This window comes from Bubalus kerabau, chromosome 18 (genome assembly GCF_029407905.1).
Source record: "Bubalus kerabau isolate K-KA32 ecotype Philippines breed swamp buffalo chromosome 18, PCC_UOA_SB_1v2, whole genome shotgun sequence".
NCBI lineage: Eukaryota > Metazoa > Chordata > Mammalia > Artiodactyla > Bovidae > Bubalus > Bubalus kerabau.
Genome location: NC_073641.1, coordinates 33,904,821 through 33,928,680, shown reverse-complemented (window position 1 = coordinate 33,928,680; position 23,860 = coordinate 33,904,821). Strand labels below are relative to the sequence as shown.

Genomic DNA, 23,860 nt, shown 5'->3' with positions numbered 1-23,860 from the left:
GTGAAATGAAAAGAGGCATTAGTTAGCCCTGTCCCATTCAGCCAAGAACTGCTCAGGTTTTTTAATGTTAGCATTAAACGAGGTCACCTGTACCAATTGGAAGCTGTTTCCCTGTTCTCAATGACAGTCACATTTCACCTACACGCCTCTCAGGCCTGGCCTGCCTGAGGGTTGTTGAGCATGCATGCTGGGAGTTGTTGGCTGTTTAAAGAAAGGAGAAGTGGCCAAGGAGCAGCAGGAGAAAATGCTAGAATTCTACTTCATAGAGCTGAGGAGCATTTCTGTTGAAGCCCAATTCTTGGACTGATAATCAAGAGTGATTAAAAAAAATAAAAAGCAAGGAAGTACTTACTGAAAAGTGATGGCCTCCAAGTGCAACTCATTTCTTGAGCAATTTCTTATCCACAGTTTGCTCGTTCCAAGTACTTCAGTATTCACGGTTTTTTGCTTTTACCAAGTCATAATTCTTTTAAAGTGCTGTCGTATACTTAGCAAACAATCTTTGAGCATCTACCCAGGGCCCAGTCTTGTGCCATGCATTGTCAAAAGGAATAGGTAACATTGTCCTTGCTCTTGTGGAATTACTAGTTTTGTTAAAAACATGAGACTTCCAGTAGTGAAACAAGAAGGAGCAAGTGAAAAGTCAAGTAGGAGGCATAACTCAATGGGAAGAATCCAGACTTTGGAGTCAGGCAGCCGTGGCTTTGACTCAGAGCGCTGACTCTGACTAAGAGTGTGCCTCTGTGAGGTTCTCTTATCCTGTGTGGGCCTCGGTGTCCTCGTCTGTAAAATGGGACAATAGTACCTATTACGTTGTCCTTTGGATTGCTATGATAATGCACTAATACTATACATAATGCAGTTAGGGCCTGGAACATAGTAAGCACTTTGTTCTTGTTCAGTTGCTCAGTTGTGTCCAACTCTTTGCGACCCCATGGACTGCAGCACGCCAGGCTTCCCTATCCTTCACCATCTCCCAGAGCCTACTCAAACTCATGTCCATTGAGTTGGTGATGCCATCCAATCAGCTCATCTTCTGTCATCCCCTCTTCCTCCTGTCTTCTATCTTTCCCAGTATCAGGGTCTTTTCCGGTGAGTCAGCTCTTTGAATCAGGTGGCCAAAGTATTGGAGCTTCAGCTTCAGCTTCAGTCCTTCCAATGAATATTCAGGGTTGTTTTCCTTTAGGATTGACTGATTTGATCTCCTTGTAGTCCAAGGGACTCTGAAGAGTCTTCTCCAACACCACAGTTTGAAACCATCAGTTCTTTGGTACTCAGCCTTCTTTATGGTCCAGCTCTCGCACCCATACATGACTACTGGAAAAAACCATAGCTTTGACTGTACAAACCTTTGTTGGCAAAGTGATGTCTCTGTTTTTTAATACACTGTCTAGGTTGGTCATAGCTTTTCTTCCAAGGAGCAAGTGTCTTTTAGTTTCATGGCTGCAGTCACCATCTGCAGTCATTTTGGAGTCCAAGAAAATAAAGTTTGTCACTGTTTCCCTCATCTCCCCATCTATTTTCCATGAACTGATGGGACCAGATGCCATGATCTTCGTTTTTAGAATGTTGAGTTTTAAGCCAGCTTTTTCCCGCCTCTTTCACTTTCATCAAGAGCCTCTTTAGTTCCTCTTCACTCTGCCATAAGGGTGGTGTCATCTGCATATCTGATTCCAGCTTTTGCTTCATCCAGTCTGGCATTTCACATGATGTACTCTGCATGTAAGTTAAATAAGCAGGATAACAATATACAGCCTTGACATACTCCTTTCCCAATCTGGAACCAGTCCATTGTTCCATGTCCAGTTCTAACTGTTACTTCTTGATCTACATACATTTCTCAGGAGGCAGATAAGGTGGTCTGGTATTCCCTTCTCTTTAAGAATTTTTCTCAGTCTGTTGTGATGCACAGTCAAAAGTCTTTAGTGTAGTCAATGAAGCAGAAGTAGATGTTTTTCTGGAATTCTCTATTTTCCAGATTCCAAGATGGAAGTTTTATCCAGTTTAATATTTCTAAAGTCAAGATGCCCTGTATAATTGATACATATATTTACTGTGGTAATGTTTTTCTCTTTTTTTCTCCCTCAGACGTCATTTCTAAGTGAGAGAGCAGGGCATCTGTTTTTTAAAATTTATTTTTAATTAAAGGATAATTGCTTTACAATATTGTGTTAGTTTCTGTTGTATAGTGAAGTGAATCAGCTGTAAACATACATATAGCCCCTCCCTCTTGAACCTCATCCCCTCACACCCCTCTAGGTTGTCATAGAGCACTGGACTGAGCTCCCAAGACAGGACATCTTATAAATGATGAGATCTTTGAAGCAAGAGAAATAAATATTTTCCCTGTATTTTGGATGATAAAATAAGGCTGAGAGAAGTTAACTTAATGAAAGTAAGAAAGGCAAAGCTGGAATTTGACTAAGCTTTGTCTAGTTTTGCATACTTTACCGTGCGTCTTGGAAGCAAAAAGTTGCCAACATATCAATCCTTTGTTCACCATACAGCAAAATATGTTTGATCATTCCTAAACTGACTGGTAGATTGCCTGTTTATTAGTTCTTAACAGGAATACATTTTTTAATCCTTCAAGCCAGACTTCATAGGCTGTCTTGTGCAATCTATTGTTGACATCTGTTGGGTGTTTACATCACCAGTGACATTGGTCAATCTGAAAAGTTATTTTCTTTTAGATAAGAACCTACTGGACTCAGATCTTTTTTAGAAATCTCACCCTGACCTGAGTTCACCTGGGTGATACCAGCAGATTTTCCCCTAGACTTTCAGGATTCTGGGTCCTTACGAGGAAATGGGGATATGGTCATTAGCAGTTGATTATTAAGCGAATTCATTGAAAATTAACAGCAGTATTCTTTGACCTCAGTTTTTATAGCCAGACTGCTAATCTTCAGTAAATATAAGACTGTATTTCTAATCTATTGACTTAGCACAAATTAGCTATTGAATGGGCCAGTTGTTACTGCTAAACTTTTTTTGAAGTATATTAAAATTCTTCTTTCCTGTGTTTCATTCTCTGAAACACAATCTTAGGGCCTTTTATTATGCCAGGACAACCTCCCCCAAAATCTTATTAAGCTGATTGTTGTTGTTTAGTTGCTCAGTTGTGTCCAACTCTTTTGCAGCCCCATGGACTGTAGCCCACCGGACTCTTCTGTCCATGGTATTTCCCAGGCAAGAATACTGGAGTGAGTTGCCATGTCCTTCTCCAGGCAATCTTCCCAACCCAGGGATTAAACCCACATCTCCTGCACATGTCCCCTGCATTGGCAGGCAAATTCTTTACCACAGAACCACCAGGGAAGCCCTAATTATATCACAGTCACAGTTAATGGAAAAAGACTTCAACAAAAGTGATCCCTAGCCTTTGTAAGTATCCTTCAATTTGAGAAGTGAAACTTCTATTGAAAAAAGCCATTTGTAAACTTGGTTCCCTGTTAAGTTATTCTGAGGTTCTTACAGTGGAGTTCTGTCTCTCCCTTTAACAAGACATAGATGTTATCATTTTCACCTACATTGAATGAATGAATATATTATTTGTTTGGAATTTGCTTTTCCTTCCTCTGGTCTAGCAGCTTCAGCACCAAAGTGTAGTTGTAAAGTTATGTGTGTGTGTGGTAAGTCGCTTCAGTCATTTCTGACTCTGTGCGACCCTGTGGACTGTAGCCCACCAGGCTCCTCTGTCTGTGGGATTCTGCAGGCAAGATTTCTGGAGTGAGTTGCCATGCCCTCCTCCAGGGGATCTTTCCAACCCAGAGATCAAACCCACATCTCTGGCATCTCCTGCACTGGCAGGCGGGTTCTTTACCACCAGCTCTATCTGGGAAGAACCCAAATTAAACATAATGGAATTTGAAAATGGTTTATGTGTCAGTCAGCAAGAAACAGAATCTAACTCGAGAGGTTCCTGAGACTTTAATGAAGGGGAAATGCAGGAAGTATGGGTGGGGCTAAAGTCACCAACAAGGCATGTTGAGGTACTCAGACCCCGGCCCCAGGGAGGCTCTTGTCACCCCTAGACCTGGAGCAGCAGTGGAAGGAAATTGTGTTACCGTTGTTCTGGGAGGAGGGACCGTATGACAGAAGCTAAGGTCCGGTGGGGACAGGTTCTGACAGAGCGTGGGGATTGGGGGGGAGGTCATCCCCGACCTCTCTCTCAACCTCCTGGTCTATATTGTTCAAACGCAGTGGAGAGTCAGCCAGGAAGGGAGCCTGCAGACTCTGCCCCCAGCAGACCAGCCTCCTGAGGTGCAGTAAAGAGAGAAACCCAGAATGGATCCTCTAGGGGAGAAGAGTTAATCAGAGACAAACTGGCCCAGGTGGGAAATGCTGCCCCCACAAACTGCCCCTCAAAAGGAACGGTGTATTCAAGGAATTCCGAGCCCTGAACTCATTTAATCTTAGGTTAGCATCTCCTTTCTGAATCGCCTTCAAATACACTTGGAGTCACCTGATGGCAAATAGAATTGCTGCTCATTTCCGTCTGTCTGTCCCAGTCGCAGCATTGAATGTGGTTGTAGGGCCAAAGGGGGCTGGCCCTATAGCTCCCTGATAGCAAACAGGAAAAACAAGAAAAGTGAGAATGTCATTGAGAATTTCTGCAAGAAGTATAATAACTAGGGATAAACTAGGAGTGGTAAGAAAGCCTGGAGGAGGCACAAGCCTAAAAATACCCTGCGAATGATTTCCCAGCTCTTGGGTCGTGTTCTGCCCTATGCTCTTACAGCCCTGGTATCTTCCAGAGTCCTCATTGCGGGCAGGGTTGGGGACTCTTTATTATAAATAGTGAGTCCCAAGAGATGACTGCTCTCAGTATGAACAGTGGTGTTGCCCATCTTACACATCAGCCAACAGGGAGTCTATATTTGAAGTTACTGTTGGTTCACCAGCAGGAAAGGGAAAAATAATGTCTTTAAAAGGGACAGAAGTATCACTATGTGATGAGATGTTTAGTTGTGGGATGTCACTTGGTTAAAGGCTATACTGATTAATGTTCCATTGGCAGCTGACAAGAAATAAACTTCCTTACCCAATGCCTTTATTCTATGGCTCATACCTAAGACCTTTCTGAGTTGCTAGAACAAGATGCCACAGTCTAAGTGGCTTACAAATGCTAGAAACATACTGCTCACAATTCTCAGGGTGTAAGTCTAAGATGAGGGTGCCAGCTTGGTTGGGTGAAGGGCCTCTTCTGGATCTCGAACTTCTCATTGTATGCCCACATGGTGGAAGGGTCTACAGAGCTCTCTGGGGTCTCTATAAGATCCCTTATCCCATTTACAAGGGCTCATGACCAAATCACCTCCCAAAGGCCTCACCACTAATCCCATCACCTTTGGGTATTAAGATTTCAGCTGATGAATTTGGCTTCAGACTGCAGCAGTTGATTATAATGTTTTGTACTTCTTTTGCTTCATCATACTTTTGTTTGGCAAAATTCCAGCCCAGAATAAATCCAGCTCTCTACCTACACCATGCCAGCACCTGAGAGCTGAATATGACAGGAGAAAATGCACACCCTGATGGTCAGTTGCTGGTTAAATGCACGGCCACTAACCTTCCCAAGTTTTTCATACAACTGGCAAAGCCGTTTTCCCTGATCCATTCACTTTGTCTAGACAACTATTTCACAGCTCTTCTCACTGCTCTCCTCAAGCCCCTAACACTTCCTTCCTGCATCCTACGTCTGTGCAGATAGCCTTCTTTCTCTCTCACTGCAGACAGACCCCACGCACAACAGAAGGGAATCTGCAAGCTCCCACCACACCTGCTTCTCTCCTGGAGTCAGTGCCCATCAGCTCTGCCTTCCTCCTGTTAACACAGCATTTTGTAGGCAAACCTCTTCACATGACACCTGCTTTCTCTCTTGCCTTCTTCTTAGGGACATTACCCCCACAACTCTCCCTCTCTCTCTCAGATTTATTTTTTCCTCTCCACTGGATCATTCCATCACCATAAAAACATGCCATAGTGTCCCAACATTATTATAAAAGATAAGCATATAATTGTAGATCCTATGTCTTCTTTTAGCCCCGCCACCGCCCCCCCCCCCCAATTTTTCTATCCTTTTCAACAAAACTCCATGTTTGGCTGAAACGTACCCCACTGACTATGGTGGGACAGCAGATGGAAGCTGAGCTTGGCCACTGGGACAGCTGCTGCCCTGTCCCACTTGCTAAATTCAGTAGCACATCCTCAGTCCTCATCTCGGTTCACCTCTTGGATCACCCACACTTCTTACTTGATGTCCAGGACGCTACATTTTTCTAGTTTTTCTCACACTTCACAGGTCTTCCTTGTAAGCTCTTTGCTATTTTTGCTCATTCCCCCCACCTCTGACTGTTAGAATGACCCAGAGCTGGCTTCAGACCTTTTCCGGCACCCTTCTCCCACCATAAGCACTCCCCTACTCCCATTCCAGGAATCCAGGCTCTCATACTAAGAATTAAAACCCAAGTCCACAGGTTTTGTAGCTTTTGGCTTCTACTCCAGCTGCTAGTAGGTTGCTGGAAAAATCAGTCTTTGAAAATTTGAATACATTTACTCTAAGGGTTTAATATAATATACACTGAAAACTTTCAAACTATTCCCTCCTGAGTTTTGGACACATCTATTTTGACTGCTGCTGCTGCCACTAAGTCGCTTCAGTCATGTCCAACTCTGTGACCCCATAGATGGCAGCCCACTAGGCTCCCCTGTCCCTGGGATTCTCCAGGGAAGAACACTGGAGTGGGTTGCCATTTCCTTCTCCAATGCATGAAAGTGAAAAGTGAAAGTGAAGTCACTCAGTCGTGCCTGACTCTTAGCAACCCCATGGACTGCAGCCTACCAGGCTCCTCCATACATGGGATTTTCCAGGCAGGAGTACTGGGGTGGGTTGCCATCCTACCTAGTTGAAATTCCCACTTGATTTATAGCCACTCGAAATTGAGTTCACCAAAATTGAAGTGACCACCCTTAACTGAATCATCCTTCAGTCATCTAGTGTCCCCTCCATCCTTCAGTTGCTTAGGCTGAAAAACACTGGAGTCCTCTTGGCTCCTGTCTTACTCCATTGTCACTGCTCACTTCCTGGGCCAGCCCTCTCTCACCTGACTGTTGCAAAGGCCCCTCACTGGTCTGTTGCTTTCCACTTGCTCACCCTCTGTTCCTCCATTGTACCACCGCTTTTATTATCAGTGCATCAGGTCATCTCATGCCTCCTCTCAAAGCCCACCAGTACCTTCCCATTTCATGTGTCCTGTGAGGCCCTGCACTCGGCAGATGTCTCTGGAATAATAGTATATGTGTGTCCTATAAAACAGGGGCTTCCCAGGTGGCACTAGTGGTAAAGAACCCATCTTCCCAATGCAGGAGACCTCAGAGGCATGAGTTCAATCACTGGGTTGGGAAGATCTGCTGGAGAAGGGCATACCTACCCACTCCAGTACTCTTGTCTGGAGAATCTCATGGACAGAGGAGCCTGGCCAGCTAGAGTCCATAGGGTTGCAAAGAGTTGGACGTGACTTAGCACGTACACACTTCCTGTAAAACTCTGTGTTCTGAAAAAAAAAAAAAAAAAAAAGTCACTCAGTTTTGTCCGACTTTTTGTGACCCTTTGGACTCTACAGTCCACGGAATTCTTCAGGCCAGAATACAGGAGTGGGTAGCTGTTCCCTTCTCCAAGGGATCTTCCTGAACCAAGGATTGAACGCAGGTCTTCTGCATTGCAGGTGGATTCTTTACCAGCTGAGCCACCAGGGAAGCCCATGTTCTTCCTTACATCTGAAAAATGTACTCAAAAAAATAGGATTTGGGGGGAAAGTAGGATTAGAGCGGGCCTCTCCTAATCTTCTATGACTTAAAACCCCAGCACTCACCAAAGAGAGCTTGGGAGAGCTGCACGTTTTTGGGGAGACAGCAAGGGGCAGGTGCTCATTCTCTCAGTTGGAGGTGAAATCCCTCTGGCCTGTGCGGCAGCCAACCTGAGGTCTTTCTCCTTTCCTGCTAAAAGATGAGAATTCTATTCTGGCTCCTTTTGCCTAAGGAAAAAACAAAACAAATGTTTCCATGTTATACCAACATTTATGCTACTATCTGTCAATAGCTTATGAGCTAATTACTGTTACAGAAACACACGTTGCAACAGAACAGCCTGTCCTGGCTTACTCTCAGTTGTCTTGCCTCCTCCTCCGATGTGTCAGGAGAGCACTCACCGACAGGCTTCTGTCTTTGTTCTTCTTACCACCTGGTGAGACCTTCCTCCTAAATCCTCCTGATTTCTTCATCTTTTTCAGATCTTTATGCTAATGTGTCCTGCATATGACACCTTCCCTGGACAGCTCCTTTAAGAGGACAACAGCCTCACTGTCCCCCCAACCCCGACGCTCTCTCCTGCACGTCGTTGTTTATTTTTCCCCATGGCGCTTATCATCTGATATATATGACTCACTTATTGCCTGACCCACATCCGTGAGTCTACAAGCTTCTGGGAAGGCAAGGATTGTGGACTTTTTCATTTTATTTGCTTCCTGTGTTTTTCTCCGCTAGATCTTCAGTGCCTGGAACTTGGGCCCACATGTGAGAGAGTTATTTCAAAAATGTCGACTGAATGAATGAACCTCGAACTCCTTTAGAATTCATCAGAATTTCCTTCCAGGCTAGAGAACAGTCTGTCTGCCTTTATTTTTCTTCTGATGTTGTTTATATGTTTGTGTGCATATGTGACAGGAAGAGTGGATTTTATCAAGCCTGTTTTCGTGTCTTCTTTGGTATGCATCAGACTTGCATGCTGTTTCATACTCACCACAGTGCCCCCGAGGATGTTCTAACCTTTTAAGCTTTGGTATTTTAGTCATTTATTATAAAGGGTGTGCTGGAAAAGATTGTGGTGCCAGGTTGCGTGTATCTTTTTATACCCTTCTACCAACATAAGTACTGTTTGCTCCCCTCTAGAAATCCAAGCTTTTATGAGATCAATTAAAAATTAAGTTAATTAGGTTTGTGGCTTTTCAAATGTTAGCCTGTGCTCTAACTGCTATGGGTTACTGTAAAATTGATTTTTGATGGAAATTTGAAATGTATTACCTCTATACCCGCTACCAGTCTTAGTGTATAGTTAGAGAACACAGATCCTCCCAATATTCCACAGTGATGGCCATGGCACTGGTTTATGCTAATATAACGAAGGGGCAGGGAGATGATGACTAACTCCTTTTGGTGCTGGACATGGTTTCATGAGGGTGGTGTTGAGAGGTGGTGGTGGTGGTTGAGGTTGATAGGGCAGAGGGTAATAAGTGCAGAGGTTCTCAAGGTTGGGGTGCAGACCGGAGTCATTCCAGTGGATCCAGGAGTCAGCAGGTGCCATTTAAGGCACAGAAATGTACAGATTCCAGTGCATTCATCAATATATGGTGAATAATTAGGCGTAGAGGTGAGGGTGAGTGTAGGAAATCCTCACGAGAGTGGCAGACCCTTGTGAACTTGACCCCCCTAGGGAGCTCTCAAAGTTTTAGGTGATATGACTGGATTGGTCTTCCCATTCCTCACCTTTCCCAAACAGTACTTGGCTTCTTGGAACTGACAGCTTGTTTGGAGAAAAGATCTCTGTCCCCAGATGAGTGCCTGGCATATAATAGAAGGACTTATTTGTTTCATGAATATATAATACATACACACACACACATATAGACGTACACACACATATATGATTTGTATACATTTGTTGTTGTTCAGTTGCTAAGTCATGTCTGACTCTTTGCCACACTGTGGACTGCAGCATGCCAGGCTTCCCTGTCAATCACCAATACCCAGAGCTTGCTCAAACTCATGTCCATCAAGTCAGTGATCCCATACAACCATCTCATCCTCTGTTTCCCCATTCTCCTCCTGCCCTCAATCTTTCCCAGAATCAGGGTCTTTTCCAATGAGTCAGCTCCTTGCATCAGGTAGCCAAAGTTTGGGAGCTTCAGCATCAGTCCTTCCCATGAACACTCAGGACTGATTTCCCTTAGGATTGACTGGTTTGGTCTCCTTGCAGTTCAAGGGACTCTGAAGAGTCTTCTCCAGCACCACAATTCAAAAGCAACAATTCTTCAGTGCTCAGCTGTCTTTATTGATCCAGTGCTCACATCCATCAGAGAAGGCAATGGCAACCCACTCCAGCACTCTTGCCTGGAAAATCCCATGGATGGAGGCCTGGTAGGCTGCAGTCCATGGGATCACGAGGAGTCAGACACAACTGAGCAACTTCACTTTTCACTTCCATGCATTGGAGAAGGAAATGGCAACCCACTCCAGTGTTCTTGCCTGGAGAATCCCAGGGACTGTGAAGCCTGGTGAGTTGCCATCTATGGGGTCACACAGAGTCAGACATGACTGAAGCAACGCAGCAGCAGCAGCTCACATCCATACATGACTACTGGAAAAACTGTAGCTTTGACTAGATGGACCTTTGTCAGCAAAGTAGTGTCTCTGCTTTTTAATATGCTGTCTATGTTTGTCATAACTTTTCTTCCAAGGAGCAAGCGTCTTTTAATTTCATGGCTGCAGTCACTGTCCACAGTGATTTGGAGCCCAAGAAAATAAAGGCTGTCACTGTTTCCACTTTTTCCCCTCTATTTGCTATCAAGTGATGGGACTGGATACCATGATCTTCATTTTTCGAATGTTGAGTTTTAAGCCAGCCTTTTCACTCTCCTCTTTCACTTTCATCAAGAGGCTCCTTAGTTCCTCTTTGCTTTCTGCCATTAGACTGGTATCATCTGCATATCTGAGGTTATTGATATTTCTGCCAGCAATCTTGATTTCCTCTTGTGATTCACCCAGCCTGGCATTTTGCATGATGTATTCTGCATATAAGTTAAATAAGCAAGGTGACGACAATATACAGCCTTGATGTACTCCTTTCCCAATTTTAAACCAGTCCATTGTTTGTTTCATGTCTGGTTCTAACTGTTACTTCTTGATCCATATACAGATTTCTCAGGAGACAGTTAAGGTGTCAGGAGACAGAAAAGGTAGAGAAAATGCAACAGTGAATATTAATATATATTTGAATGAATGATCTATCAATATTCATTTCTGCATTTTCTCTGTAGTAAAGCTTAACTATATATTCAACTCCTTTAGGGTCCTGCACTTGACTAGCAGGTTGCTCATTGAAAACTAGCTTTATAGACTGTGAATTAATAAAAGTAATGGCGCAAGTAGACACCCCATAACAGTTTTTGACTTGGATATTTTAGTCGTGACACATCTTCTTTCTCAATTCTGTTTTAGGTTCCTTCTACCAGCTCTGATCTACTTCTCAACTTGTGGTGTTTTAACACCAGCCCCCCTGCTAAATAAAAATTTTTGAACACCTTAAGGTTCTTACTTTGATGTCTTGAACTCATGGCTCTGGGAGAAAAAAAAATTTAATGATCAAGGAAATAAAGTTGAATTAGATCCTTCATGAAGTTTATGATGAAAGCAGTACCCTTCTGTAAGCATGGTCTTCTGGTCTGCCACTAACAGGTTGGGTATCACTGATTAGCTCCTCCACATTTCTGCATCTCAGTAGACTAATGTGGCCAAATTTCCATAATCAAATGGTTACTAGAGACCTAATGTTTTCACCACCACCACCACCCCAAACTTACCTCATTGGTGAGATTTCAACTGTATAGGTTATATGAGAGGATAACGCCCTACTCGGCCTCTTTAATCATCTCATCCCAAGGCTGGGATGAGATCTACACAGTAAAAAGTCATTTGTGCAGTCTCCAAATGCCTTTGTGGATTATTCAGCCTCTAGTCCTCTCCCTTCCATGTGGAGGCCAGCTATCTTTGGCAACTTCATAGCTTATTAGCAGCCCAACTAGAGGCCAGGGAGAGGAAATGGATGAGATAAAGCTTAAGTATGTCACATTGGTTCTTTCTTAGCAGCTCTGATAAAAGGCTTAGCAGGATGAGGCTAAAACTTGATTAAAGAGGTTTGAGGATTATCTGTGACTTTAGCTTATATGTCTTACCTTCCTCCTTTCTCCTGTTCCCTTTTCTAGTAATTAAGCATGAGTTGGCTGTAGACATGAATGAGGTTGATATAAAAGTTCTTTACTATCCTATAGGTTCTTGAAAAAAAATATATTTAATTACAGGAAAATCAAAATACTTTGTTATTTTTTTGTTAATTTGTTTTGTTACTTTGTTACTTTGTTATTTTTCCTAGTCAAATTTGGGCAAGTTCTTGACCAGAACCGTGACTAAATATAGTAAAATAATTGCTTAAGTCAAAAGATGCATGTTATATCTATGTTCTGGATTCCACATGCAGAAATCTGGCTGCTTAAAGTGGCCTCTGGGTGCAGGTCCTCAAACAAGATTTGTTCTGCAAATCTTCCATGAGCAAGGTCACATCTTTGGGTAGGCAGACCCAGAGATTTCACACTCAGAAGATAAATTCATGCTATGTTTCTTGGAGAAATCTTTAGCCTTGCTTCTCTGATAACCAGGCCTTTCTTCCCTCCTGTTAGAATTTGTGATCCCCCAAAATTATTATCTGGGTTTATGTAAACTCCCAGCTATTCATGATCGTGGACATAAATGGTTCTAGATGCAAGAAAAAAAAAATCCAGAGTTAGAAAGATAATCCGAAATCAACTTTAGTGAAGAAGCCATAGAATAAGGTTCAGGATTTAAGAAATAGAGGTCAAAGTTGGGGCATGGCCTCAGTAAGATGGAGGACAGGGCAGTGATGAACCTGGGACCTCTGGTGAGGCAATGCCCAGGCATGCCCCTGGAACTCTGTCATGGCAGGGACATTGGTAAAGATCGATGGTTATTACAGAAAGAGAAGGGAAGAAGGAAGGAAAAGATTGTGGGAGGGTCCATGCGGTCCCCGTAAATAGTATCATCCCAGTTCCATTTGATAAAGGAGCTTTGTAAACTTTCCTATGTTTCCAACATCTAAAAGAAGACTGGGTCTTTAGGGATCAATAAGACTCCATTTCACTGGGAATTTGTGACATCTCGGAGGAGAAAGTTGTGGGGGCGTGATGGGCCAGCTAAGTCACAAAGCCAGCTGTCTCATTAAAGGTGGCCAGAAGAGGGCCGTTACCTTTTATCAAGAGCACAACTGAAGTTGCAGAGAGTACTTCTGCCACAGAGTCATAAAGCACGGTGCAGGTTTACCCAAGATGCAGTATCTTACACATTCAGATCAGATCAGATCAGTCGCTCAGTCGTGTCTGACTCTTTGCGACCCCATGAATCGCAGTATGCTAGGCCTCCCTGTCCATCACCAACTCCCGGAGTTCACTCAGACTCACGTCCATCGAGTCAGTGATGCCATCCAGCTATCTCATCCTCTGTCGTCCCCTTCTCCTCCTGCCCCCAATCCCTCCCAGCATCAGAGTCTTTTCCAATGAGTCAACTCTTCACATGAGGTGGCCAAAGTACTGGAGTTTCAGCTTTAGCATCATTCCTTCCAAAGAAATCCCAGGGCTGATCTCCTTCAGAATGGACTGGTTGGATGTCCTTGCAGTCCAAGGGACTCTCAAGAGTCTTCTCCAACACCACAGTTCAAAAGCATCAATTCTTTGGCGCTCAGCCTTCTTCACAGTCCAACTCTCACATCCATACATGACCAGAGGAAAAACCATAGCCTTGACTAGACGGACCTTTGTTGGCAAAGTAATGTCTCTGCTTTTGAATATGCTATCTAGGTTGGTCATAACTTCCAAGGAGTAAGCGTCTTTTAATGTGTACTCTTACACATTAGTAGGCTCTTAATATGTTTGCTAAATACATACTAGCTGCTGCTTTTTCCCAGATCTCATTAGACTTCCATAGAGACCTTGAACCTGATCCCTTCCAGAAAACCAAAGAATGACTCTACAGGGAAATGATTGCAAATCCAGAAAGCAGTTTTGCCTTACTGGTAAAAACAGATTTCTTTTCCTCGTAGTTTACTTTGGCTTAGGCTAGTGTCTCGTTCATGGCAGACGGCTACTGTTTGCAACTGTCGTTATCATGTTTTTCCTTCCTTATCTTCCAGTATACTCTCTTCCTGTTGTTAATTCTTTCAGTTTACTAATGAAACCCACTTTATAAGCTGTTGCATTTTTCTTCGTCCATGAGATCCATCTTACTGTGCTCTGGGTCATCTCCATAGCTTTGGCTTCTGTTTACCCGGGAGTTAGTTGTTCACAGGAAAAGAGAGAGATGGTGGACACAGGTTGAGGACTAACTTAATGATTTCCTTCATTTGGCAGTAAGGCTTAATTAAGATCCCCGTTGCATGTTGTTGGATTTACTCTGTGACCTTCTGGAACACAGTCTTGACTTAACACTGGGTGGATATAAAAACAGTAAGCCAAGAAATTTGTGTTTCTCTGGACTGTAGCTGTTTGTTTAGCTGTAGAAAATTTAGTGGGTGGTCCAGGCTTCACCACTGGTAAGACCAGAGCTGAGTTGGAAACTGGTTGTTGAAGGAGAGCGGTAGCAATACTTGCATTTCTTCCATTTTATCACAGTCTAGAAATTAGTTCATTGGGCAGGTTGATCTTGTAGTAATTTGTATTTTCATTTTCTCTCTATCAAGTCATTTAGTTTAAATCTTAGAGCTACGCTCATTGAAAGCTCTTCCTGACCCATGAAATGAATAACAATAATGATTGTTCCTGGAAACAAAGGCTTTATTTGGCTTACTTTTGGAGTGGATACAGAGAAAAACTGTAATGTTATAGAGTAGATTTTTATTTACTTTTTGATTATTCATTTGAGTGATCATAACCTCTAACTGGTATTTGTTTCTGACTTTTGTCAATGTGTTCCCCATATGGGAAGGCAAAAGACCTGAAGTTGGTGCAGTCAACATATAAAATGTAATAAACTGCCCCACTAATTACCACTTTCATTGCCACCTTTAAAGTGAGAGTTTGTTAACCGGATCACTAGTACTCTGCAACCTAAAGCCTAAAAATGGTTCACCTTTACCATAAACACATAAGCCAAAAATCACTTGGATGCAGCATGACACAGTGGTTGGCTCAGAAGGGCTAACTAGGATCTTGGTTTGGCTGCTCCTAAGCTATGTGACCTTGGGTTTCAGGAACCTGATCTTGGTTTGGCTGCTTCCAAGCTGTGTAACCTTCTGCTACATATGATGATTGCAGAGTTTCTTCATCGGGGTTGTGAAACTAGATAATATATACAAAGAGCTTAGAACAGTATCTCACCCTGTAGGGAAAGTAGGGGAGAAACAATGAGAGGAAAGGGGACAAGACAGTGAGGGGTGGGGAAGAGGAGAAGGGAGAGAATGTTAGAGAAACAGTGGAAGGATCTCAAATATAAAATGGCTGTTTTTTAGTTTTTCATGAGAAGAGTTACACAGGCATGCCCATATGATTTGGACAAACTGGTGTACATCAGCAAAAGATTGGAGCTTACACTGAGCCAGAGGTATGGACCTGTGTGGTTTATGTCCTGCCCAGTTGCCTGGTGTCCCCTGTGGTCTAATTGATCCCTATTGGTACAAAGAATTTTTTGGACAGGTAATTGGGGCAAACTTTGAAGCCTGATTGTTTGAACTTATTTGCCAAAATGTGTAATTATTTACTGGTGCTTGCTAAAGATGTTAGCTTAGCTCTTATGGCTGAGACAGGATTAAGTTTAATACTTGGAGGCATCTTCTTCAGTTGGCCTGGTTGTTATGACAGCCCTTGGTTTGGCTTGTAGCAACCAAACCTACTGGTTAATTCGTTAGACATTTATTATTTAGAAATTTATCTTCTCAAAGCAAAAATACAGTGCTTTATTATGTTCCATTTCTTTCCTCTAAGAAGACAGTAACTGTTAGATTAATATCAACGGACTGATATTAAATGGGGGTTGAGAAAATAAATTTTGAAAAGACAGTAATAACAAGAATTTTCCTCTGAGGAAGATTTTCTTTTAAAACTTGAAGTGAGATTTATCAAAACAATAATTGAACTTTGAAATAAGACCCAACTAGCAAATTAGAATTTCCAGGAGATCAGGAATGTGTCTGTGTCCTCTATGACTACATCTTTGGGCCTGTATCAGTACCCAGGTCATGGAGGCACTCAATAACACTGAATGAATGAATACAGTATCTAAATTAGCATAACTGTCCCTTGGAGTAATATTAAGTCAAAGGGGGATATGTCATCACTTCTTTATGGTCAGGACCTATGTTGTCTGTTCCAATTAAAAGAAAAAAATGTGATATAAAGGAAACAAAATGAAGTGCTCTTTATTTCTATTGTGTTTGACATCTGTAGTAAGTTCTGTGTTGATTTTCCAAATCCTGTTGTATTGAGATTGTCAGACGTTTCTTAGTGGTGTCTTGTTTGTTCCAACTTATAGTGAAGGTTAGGTTACTGCCATTCTGGGTAGATGTATGTTTTACGTTATTAAAATGGCATGTCTTCTGGGCATGATCATGTAATCCAAACACTTGGCATAATTTCTCTTGATGCTGTGCTCTTGCCATTGCAGAGTCTAAGGACCAAATGAAGTCTTGTTCCTTTCCTGATATTCTTCTGAACAATTTAGAATATGCCAAGTCCATTAACACAATGAACTGGCTCAGTGTTCTTTTCTGGTCTTCTCAGATTACCCACCAGCTGGAGGTTTAGACATTAAAAACAATGACTGTGATCCTTTCCCTGCACTGCCCTTCCTTCTGCTGCTTTCCCTAAAATTGGTCTCTTGATTCCAGTATATTAATAATGAATAGTATTAATAGTTTTATATGAATATCTTGATAATTATTTTTATTACTAGCATTATAATAATAGCATATGTGTGTACAAACACATATACAAAGGGGAGAGTGATTGGTAGATAATTTGGCCATTGGATGAATGCTAAAATTTTTTATTAAACAAATTTTGTGAGTGTGTGTGGTGGTGTTTGTTCCCTTTGCAACTCAAATAACAGACTTCTTGGGATGCAGGGAAAACATATGCTCAGGAAACAACAGAGCCTCCTTTTCCACTGTCGGTATGGAAGACATATACAAAAGAAATGAAGGGATGTGTTTGGAGCCAGGGCTCTGTGAGCAATAACATGGGTAGGAAAAAAGGCTCACAGGGAAGTAAAAGCTTGGGGCACTTTCTCCTGGCAGAGTAATCTCGTCCTCATCAGCTTTTCCCTGGCCTCAGAAGTACATGTAGAGTGACCACAGCAGAGTGCCCAGCTTCTCAGGTCGCCATCATCCCCTTCCCAGTATGAGCGGGACACTGCAGGACCATTTCTGCCTCTTCCTGCCATTAGCACACACAGCCTAAATGAACACATCCCAGTGGACAGAGCAGAGACTGTTGGCATTTACAGGGATCCAGGGTGATATCTGATCTTCCCACTAGAGAAAAGTGAGAGAGAGAATGATTCTTTGGGACTCTGAAAATATAAAAACACAAATCAAAAATTGAAACTGGAGAATCCACTTAAGAGTTGATAAAAAGTGCTAAACTCTGCATGGGTCATGTGACTTATTCTTGGCATTCAAGGAGCCAGAGGCTCTTGTGGTCTAATCTGGAGAGAGTCGCTAACTCACTGTGTCACCTTGGCAAATTGGTTGATCTCCTTGTGCTGTAGTGTTCAGTCCAGCTGCTGGAGGGAATGAAAGCAAGACCTCACTGAAACCAGATGCTGCCTCTCTGAAAGGCTTTCAGCAATAAATAATATCATATATACTTTGTTCCTGGCAGCAAGTGCTGAACTGTTATAACCCCCTGTTTTCACTTGCTTCTAAAATTCTGGAAATTTCTCATTTGGGCTTGAATTTTTCCATGCTTGTCCTCAGTCCAAAGCTTTTTGGAAATTTTGACCAAAATTTCACTTAGCTGTTTTTCCTGAATGATGGGAGAATGAGGGCAACGCATTGTTTCTTCAGCTCATAAAATAAATGTCAATTTTTGCCTGGTATACGTCAGAAAAACAGCAAAGCTGCTCCGTTTGAAGTGTCTAGTAAAAGAATTGTGGGCTGGTCAAGAATGCCTGCAGAAGACAAATTTAGGTTGTTCAGTGTATCCTCTTGTGTTTAAACAAGACCACACGCAATTGGGACACACATGGAAAGCTCTAGTCTAATGTTAAAGATGGCCGAAGAGGAAGATTCCACTTAGTCCCTCAGGAATCTATCCCCAGCTAGTTACCAAGAGGCAGTCGCAGCTACCATTGGTTCTCATCTTTCTTGACCACTTGCTCCATGTCTACGTGGTTCCTAAAGACTTCATGATTATTTACTGTCACTGACCCCATTGTCTACATTTTGAATAAAGTAGACCTTGTCTTTCAAGTGGACTTCAAAGAAGCCTTCTGTGATCATCAAACTAGCTCATGCATTTCTTCAAAGCCCTTGCAGCCTAATTACATACATGTGTAATGACCTCAGCTGTGCTTCCCCGCTAGACCCACAGCTCCATTATGGCAGAGCCCATGTCTCTCTTACTCATTGTCTCTGTGACACTTAGCTTTAATGTTGAGCATATGGTGGAAACTCATTGCTGAATGAATTAAATCACTACGACTACAGTTGTTCTTATTGGCATTTGTTCACAGATTTGTCCATTCAGACATGCATGCGTGAGTTCAGCAAGCATCATTATCTGTTTATGCCAAGAGTTGCCGGGAATCTGTCCTTCGGTCGATGACACAGAAGTTCTTAAGGATTTATTACTTATACACCAAAACAAGTATATTATGTGTGTACCATTGCTTTTCCTGTAATTGGAATATTCGGCTAATAAAGTAAAAGCAGACTCAGGAAATTTATCATTTACTGAGCATCTGTTATGTGCCAGGCACTGTATTAGGTACTGAAAAGAGAAAGATTGGTAAGAAACAGTCTCTGTCAAGAAATGTCCTGTAGGCTAATGGTAGCAAGAAGACAGATCCTGAAAAACTATTGCTCAAGGCAGAATATAATAATCAGGTGAGAGTTAAAAGCTTGAGAGCGATTGCTGTGCCACAAGATAGCTTGTGACCTTGTGCAAATCTCCTGAAGAATCAAGGAGAGATTTCTGGTGTTCCCTTTATGGTCAGAGGCCTCCTGAGGATAGGCAGCTAGTTGCGCTTCCTCTCACAGCCGCCTGGGGCTCTCCTTAACCCTACCAGCTTTGCACTCTCTGCCTTCAACCTTGAGAAACGGGTCCAGTCTCTCAGTACTGGAAAACAAACTTGCCATCAAGATCATTATTATATGCATAAGACCCCCTCTTTATGCTTTATACAAACATGGGTACATTTTTGCCTCTAGCTTTCCGTTTCACCCTAAGTTTGAAGAATGTATGGCAGAAACCGAAGTGTGTACATTTATAGGCAATTGGCTGGGGGACAAACAGCTCTCTACACTCCAGCCACACTGACTTTTTCTCATATTCCCTAACCCACCAAGCTAACTGTCCTCTTGCCTGGAATGTTTCATCCTCAGACTTTGGCATTGCTGGCTCCTCTTGTCATTCTGGTCTCAACTCAACTGAAAGGTCTTTTGTGACCCCAGTAACCAACCATCCCTACCCTTGTTTCCATTTACTTTCTATCACGTCATCCTATTATGCTTGCTTTATAGCATTTATCCATCTGATAGTTTTCCACTCATTGTTGTTCAGTCACTAAGTCATGTCCAACTCTTTGTACCCCATGGACTGCAGCACCCCAGGCTTCCCTGTCCTTCACCATCTCCCAGAATTTGCTCAAATTCATGTCCATGGAGTCGATGATGCTGTCTGACCATTTTTCACTTGCTTACTGGCTATTGTAAATTTTCTTCCAGTAGAATTCTCAGTTTCATGAAATAGGAAAGCTTTAGTGCTGATTTAGAGTGTCCCGGAAAGTGTATGATGCATGATAGGTGCTCAAACATGCACATTGAATGACTAATTGAATACAAGAATGGCCAGAGGCTGAGGGCAGTGGTTGAATCCTATTATGCTCTTTGCCTGAAGAAAACCTCTTGTCCACTGATCTTCAGGTGCCTTTGCCTTGACATCAACCCAAATCTACTCTCTACTGGTGAAGCAATAGCCGCTAGGATGGTATATATCCATGCTCTTCAGATTAAAGGATGCAGCTCTAATACAGGCTCCTTTGATCTCTACTGTAAAGATGCCATTGCTGAGACCAGTATGTTTCAAGATTTCATCCATAGTTCTTATTCTAGACCTTCTGGTTATCACGGACTTCCAAGTATAATTTAGAATGTCATTTCAGGTTTATGAAGCTCTGTATGCTGTAGGTCTTCTCTGAAACTTTTTCAACACATCTTAAAAACTTTACAGTTTCTCTTGCTAATGATTTTCATCTGCCAAAGAGTCTAGTTAAAAATCAGATCACTGAAGATACCTCAGGTGTGTGTGTGTGCGCTAAGTCACTTCAGTCTTGTCCGATCTATGCAGCCCTATGAACCATAGTCCACCAGGCTCCTCCGTCTATGGGATTCTCCAGGCAAGAATACTGGAGTGTGTTGCCATTTCCTTCTCTGGCAGTGGGGGGCGGCAGGGGGAGTCTTCCTGACCCAGGGATCGAACCCACGTCTCTTTCATTTCCTGCACTGACCGGCAGGTCCTTTCACTAGTGCCACCTGGGAAGCCCTACCTCAGGCATACATTTTTCATAATACTTAGGCTGATTGTGTTTTAAGCTGTTTTTTCTCTGTTGAGAAAACCTAAAGGAGGAGGGGGGCAAAAACTGACTTCTTTTTTTTTTTTAAGAGATTTTATTAGGGTTGAGAGTTCTCGTTACATAAAATATATTTCTCTGGTTCTTAACTGAATCAAAAATGAAGCAGACAGACAATTTGGGGAAATAGTTTGGGGTGACCAGGTTTCAGCATATTCGTGGGTTCTCTCAGCTATTTGAAAATGATCTTGAAAGACTTATTTGCATTCCCCAAATTAAAGATTTTAGCCCAAAGGAAAGACTAAAGTTATGGGTTTTGCTCAGGTTGATTTTTGGGGTGTTACACATTTACAAGAGTTTTTGAAGGGGGGACATGGATAGGACCTTTGTACAAAGTCAGCTGGCCAAAAGAGACACTTCATTGTCCCATAATTTTGTGTTGCACAAGGGAAAACATCCCAAGCATTATGCCATTAAGGGGACCCAGATTACCAGATTTGTAAGAAAAAGCCAGTAGTTGGTTGAGCCACTTTGTGCATAAAGGGTGGTGCAGGTTGACTGCCAAATTTCTTTCAACACAAGAAAAGATCATTTATATATTAAAAAATAAAATTTTCTCATCCATTATGTAAGAAATTTATGTATGTTAGTACTTAACAGAAGAAATGGCACAGATATATTATGTATTTCAGCAGTCTGTTGAAATATCTTGATTAAAGGCATCTTCAACTCAAAGCTTGAGGGTGACAGCGTTAGTACAGATAAATTCAGTTCTAATAGATTGATCTTTCCATCATCTTAACACCTCTTTCCCCCTGCTCTGGCAACTGTATTAGCTCTGGCAATTAACAGAACACTGTAAAGGTAAAAACGTTTTTCTCTGATCTTGAAATGTTAAGTCAAAAATCATCTCGCTGCACTGCCTGTACCCCCACCTCAATTACTCCTAGCTCATCCTGAAAAAGAGCATCGTGTCTAACCATCACTGTCGAGTGCTGCCTGCATGGGTTGCCATTGTTACTGTTTGGGCAACTTTTCTCACTCCTAAGGTTCTTTCTCCCCTTAGAAGAAAGAGTATCAAACCCAAAGATCACGCACCTTGTGCTGAAGTGGTTGGCTATGCTTCTGTTCAGCCAAGCCTCATTTACTGGAGAAGAAAATAACATTTTATTAGGGCCTATAATTTTCCAGACATTATGCAAGATAATAGAGGAGACACAGATGAGGTCTTGCTTTTGAAGTCTTAGATCTCTTTCCCTTTGGGCACTGGGGAATAAGAAGGCAGAGCTGAAAAGCCGTGGATGATTTTAAAATTTATTTAGTTTTTGTAAAGCAGATGATCACATTTGTCAGGCACCCTTTCCAATATTAAATGTGTCAGTTTAACACCAAATATAATAAGCCTGTGTCTCCCTAAGGGAACTTCTAGTTTGATAAAGATCACATCCAGCTCATTGTCGGACAGGCTGTGATAAATCTCCAGGCCAGAACACTGTAGTGGGTTGCCATTTCCTTCAAGGGATCCTCTCGACCCAGGGATCAAACCCAGGTCTCCCGGATTGCAGGCAGACGCTTTAACCTCTGAGCCACCAGGGAAGCCCTATAAACTAAGCAAGAGTTTGACAAAGAAAGCATGCAGCTTCAGAGCTCAGAAAGATCCTGCCTGATTCAATGACTGAGGAAAACTTTCTGAAGGAAGAGAGAGGAAAATTTGGTAGGTTGTATTACAAGATGAAAAAAGCCAAAACATGGAGAGAAAGGAAAATACAGGGCACTCCAGGTAATATAGAACGTAACGGTTAAAAGTTGGAGTATATCCACGTAATAAATTGAACGACATTGAGTGTAGCTTGAAAGACAGAATGGGACCAGTTTGGATTGAACATTGATTGCCAGCTAAGGAGTTAGGGCCTAAGCATGGGAAGTCATTAAAGAATACTAAACAAGGAAATGTTATGTTCAGAGATGGACTTCTGCTTCCTGGCCACAAAGTGCAAGAAGGATCAGAGACAAAAGTCAGAAAACAGGGGGACCAATGAGGAATATGTGGTGGTTAATAGTCTTTAAAATGAGCAAAGAGGCAGACACACTGTTGGTGATGATCACAACAAAAACCCTTCACAAATTAGTGTCTTTCAAAGGAGTAGGGTCTGTCTAGAACACAAATTAAGTGAAACATCCAATGGAGATTCCTTGCAGTAGGTGAATGGGTGGTCTAAATATGGAATTAGGAGCAATACCTAATGATGTAATAGATCAGTCAGCGATGTATACTGCTACTGCTCCTGCTAAGTCGCTTCAGTCATGTCCGACTCTGTGCGACCCCATAGACGGCCTCCTACCAGGCTTCCCCGTCCCTGGGATTCTCCAGGCAAGAACACTGGAGTGGGCTGCCATTTCCTTCTCCAATGCATGAAAGTGAAAAATGAAAGTGAAGTCGCTCAGTGGTGTCCGACTCTTAGCGACCCCATGGATTGCAGCCCACCAGGCTCCTCCGTCCAAGGGATTTTCCAGGCAAGAGTACTGGAGTGGCATGCCATTGCCTTCTCCGCAGCGATGTATACTGTAAGGCATATATTCAAATATATACATCCATGCTAATCTCCTTTGTTAAAGTCCTGGCCATCTCATTATTCTCTGCAGCATCAAAGACTGCAGTGCTGTGTGCTTTGACCAACAGTAAAGGCACCTTTGGCCCATGTCCGGTTTCTTGTTCTACTGCTGTGCAGAAGTCTGAGTCTGGAAGGTGAATCTGGCCAGTTTTGAGTTTGACAGTCTGCATGAAAGTTCTGACAGGTGCTGTGTCAGACACAGCTTAACCCTTGGGTGGGTTGATTAGTTCCTGCTTGGTTGAGGCTTCAGCAAATTTCACATTTATAAATAATCTACTTGTCATCCCTTCCTTCCCTAAAATACAAGATCTGGAACTTCTTTTGGATCTATGATTTTTAAATCTTCCAAATTCACTAAATATGGAGACAAAATCCATTCTCAGGACCAGAAATAAAAATGAACGAATTAAATGACCCTTCATCTTTTCTAAGTTTATTATGCCAGCCCCGACTTCTTCACTTCAATAAATTAAATGTAGAATTAGCACTAAAGAGAGAATTTGAATTTTTTCTCTTTTGAACACTGGCTACAACCTACAACACACATTAAAATTCTAATGGAAGAAGAAAAATTGTCATGTAGCTTTCCAGCTTTAGAAATAACTGACAAGCTGTGAGCC

At 42.3% G+C, this 23,860-nt stretch overlaps 1 protein-coding gene across 7 annotated transcripts in view; it reads left to right on the top strand.

Annotated features, from left to right (window-relative positions):
* Positions 1 to 23,860, top strand: part of GHR (growth hormone receptor) — a 307,084-nt gene that overhangs the window by 79,553 nt on the left and 203,671 nt on the right. The window contains exon 2 of one of the 7 annotated variants that reach the window (XM_055554862.1): positions 8,295 to 8,469. The exons of the other annotated variants lie outside the window; for them this stretch is intronic. The gene's annotated coding sequence lies outside the window, so the exon portion shown is untranslated. The remainder of the gene's footprint in view (positions 1 to 8,294; positions 8,470 to 23,860) is intronic. 7 annotated transcript variants of the gene reach the window in all.